This window comes from Octodon degus, unplaced genomic scaffold, assembly GCF_000260255.1.
Source record: "Octodon degus isolate 3935 unplaced genomic scaffold, OctDeg1.0 scaffold00089, whole genome shotgun sequence".
NCBI lineage: Eukaryota > Metazoa > Chordata > Mammalia > Rodentia > Octodontidae > Octodon > Octodon degus.
The window spans coordinates 5,348,874-5,352,462 of NW_004524665.1; positions in this window are offsets into that span (position 1 = coordinate 5,348,874).

Sequence of the window (3,589 nt, forward strand, 5' to 3'; positions counted from 1 at the left end):
GCGCCAGCCCCGCCCCGCCCAGCCCTAGGCTCCGCCCCGTCGTCCTCAAGGGCCCGCCCACTCGCCCGAGCCCCGCCCCCGGTCGGGCGCCGCCGCCCCCTCCGTCCGCCACCCGTTTTCGCGCGCGCTCACTCGGTGCCCCGCGCTCGGCCTAGTCCTCTCCCGCCCCTGCCTGCCGCGCCGCGCAGACAATGGGACTGGGCCTGCGCTTCCTCCCCGGCAGACTGACGGAAGCATCTTGTAAAAATAGCTCGCGGCCCGAACCTCCGCCCTGCCCTGCCCTGCCGCGCGGGTCGGAGCAGCTGGAGCCCTAGACCCCTCCGGTTCTCGCGCCGCGGGGCGGGGGCGCAGCGCCCGCCGAGGTCGGGCCCGGGGTGGGGCCACGGGGAAGGGCGCTCAGCCCGAAGCGCGACCCGCCTAGCCTTCCCGCGCCAGTTGGGGCAACGCCCGCCGTTGCTTTCCCGCGGGAGCTCCACGGAAGCCCCGCAGGCCCAGCTGGAGTGAGACTCCCTGGCCCTCCTGGGCTACCTGATCTTACAGCACCCCCTGCACCGGTGGAGGGGAAGGAGCCCCCTCGCCCATAGGCTTCACTTTGCTCTGGGTGCCCGGAACATACTTGGGCTGGGAAAGCCTGTAGCTTCAGGTGGGCAGCACCGTGACCGCACCGGCCAGCGTCCCCAGGTCTGCCTCCTGCCAGGCGTACCTGAGACTTTGTTCTTGCAGGCACTGTAACAAAAGCTCATCTTCAAACAGTGCAATCAAAAAAATAAAAAATAAAAAAATCCCCCCTAAAAAGCTCATCTTCTCTGGGCAGGGTGGGTGCTGAGAGCCCTTCTGGGTGACATCAGATGACAGCCACAGCCCGCAGACACCTGCTGAGGAAGTAAAGAGGACTGAAAAACATGTATGTGTGTGCACGCATAGGTGTGTGCCCGAGTGCCTCTTAGGAGGTGACACTGAAATAAACAGGAATGTTCAGATGTTAATATAGAAAAGGACACACTGCCATTAATCCCCTCAGCACCCTCTGCCTGGTCCAAGCACCCTCTTGTCCCCCCCCCCCCCCTTCTGGAAGCCTTCTTTGGTGCAAGGCTGGCTCCTGCGCACGCGGCAGTGCGTCCTCACGCACCTCAGCCATCAGGTCAGGAGCTCTGTAACTTCTGGCTCCAGAGTCAAAACAAGCACGAAAGGGTAACCTGTTGAATCAATTCAGGACATCAAGACAGCATGGCAGTGTAGCCAAAGACAGGGAAGAGGACTCCCACAAGGCTTCAGGAGGTGACAGTGGGCAAGGGCGCTGAGGGAGCGTCATGAGGGGGATGGATGACAAGCGTCTTCTAGTGTAGCAATTCAATAAGTTCCTTTTGCTACCTTCTCTTCACAAGCTTGGATGAATTATACTATTTCCTTTGCACCAAAACACATAGGAAGGCCACTGCTGTCCAAAGAAGGACAGCCGGCTATGCTGTTTCTTAATTTAATGGAGAATAACACAGTAGGCTGCCTTAATTCAGTGGGAAAGGGCTGGGATTCCACTCAAACTGAGTTGGTCAAAAACAGAATACATTCACTGGCACAACCACATGGTTCAGGATAAGCATTCTCTTCATGTGTGGCTGGATCCAGGATCTTAAAGGCAGACTTTGGATCAAGTCTTCTCCTCTGTTTTGCTCTGTGTTGATTTTTTTTTTTTTTTCCAACTGGCATTGCTGAGCCCACATCCTTTAGATCAAAGAAGAAGAAAGGTATACCTATTTTTTCTGGTAATTGTGGAGCACACACCCCTTGTGTGGTACTGTACTAGTCCACATGATTGAGTCCACTGATTGATGGAACCCTGGGCTAAACTTTGGTGCTTCCCAAAGAGCCAGGGCATTGTTACTCAAAGAGCAAACGACAGTGAGTAAGTAGAAATACAATTCTATGCAATGCCCTATAATGTCATCTCTCTAACTGGAGACTCTGGGAGGGCAGGATTTTGTGTCTTCCAGTGCTTGTGTTGGATGCCTTTGGGGGCTTCCCTGCAAATAAGCAGCTTCTCCGTGTGTTTACCCTCGCTTGGTCTTTCCTCTCTATGACAGATGGGGCTGAGGCTGGGATCCCTTGAAGAACGAGTCCTGAGCCCTTAGAGAGGGACAGTGTGGCCTGGCAGCCTCTTCTCTGCCCCCACAAATGGCCTGGTCACAGGCCGCCTCTGTATCACGGCTCTGCCTGAGTCAGGCGGTGCCTTGACCGCTGTGCTAGGGGGAGGGGTGTATTTTGGTGAAGCACCCCACAGGCTGTCTCAGTGCTGTGATTACTACCACTTGCCTCATGGCTGTAACCGCACCCCCTGCATTTTGCACCCCCACGGCTGGATTTGGCAATCAAGGGCTGTCTGTTGTCCAGTAGAAAAAGCAGACTAATAGACATTAATAGAACCTTCCAGAACAGAGCCATTAAATAGCAACTCACCATAATTGAATAGCAGGTGCTCTACACTCTAATTTCACTCACCAGGTGATAAGTTGACTTTACAGTTGATAATTTAACTTCTAACACGTAAAAAATGTCATTTGCTTGAGTCAACTAGAAGCTTTCCTTCAAATATAGATTTCTGTCTGCTGAAAAGCATTAGAGAACAGAAGCAGTGTTTACAGCCTCTCCTGTAAACCTACATGGCCCGGTCAGTCTGGCTCTCCTAGCCCAACACCACAGCCGATGCCCTGGGCCCGGCAGAGGCGCAGTGGATACTATGCCGTCCCACCTATTCCAGCCACGTGCCAGGGGCCGCTGTCCATCCCTGAAGATGATTACCTCTACCAGCCTTCTCTTCTGCACGTGCTCGACTTTACATCCAGAGAAGGACCCAGTTATTTCAAGGGGACAGAAGCAGTAACTTGCAGGGACTTTGCAATTGTGTTCTCTGAAGGGCTTGGGAATGCCGCGGACGAAAAGGGCTCTCTAGTGGATCTAGTAAACAGGCCGTGCTTCTCGCTGGTGGACAGGTTGGACTGCAAGGCGAGCCACCTAGCCGCCCCAGGACCTTTCAGGGATGCGCGGTATGGTTTCCTTCTTCGCACTATCCTCTCACCTGCCGCGCTGAGCTCCCGCTGGTTCTTGGCCCCACGTTCTGTCCCAGGGCAGGAGCGCCCTCTACTGAGCCTGCGGTGTAACAGGAAGAGGTTTCCGCAGAGGATCCTTGGCCTGCTGCTGCTTACAAAATGTTCGGTCTGTGTTTGCGGCAATCATGAATGGATGGGGACAGCCTACCCTGTTCTCTATCGCGGTGGGCTTTCACCTCTGTAGTCGCACGTGCTACACTCGGAATGGAACAAGCATGCCTGTGTGCCTCGAAGCTCAGAGCACGGGGCATTACACTCAGAGGCCGAGTCTGTGGGGAACAGGCGAGCTATTTGCCAGGAAGAAGCTGTGGAAGCCAGGTAGGGTGCGAAAGGATGTGAGCCAGAGGCCTCGCAAAGCATCCCGAACTGATGGACAAGATCGGAAGCAGGAAGTGGACGCTGCCTCTCCAGAGGCAGGCCTGGGCATACGCATGCGGAGGATAAAGCCAGGTGGCCAGGATCGCAGCCCTCTCCCGGGAGACTGG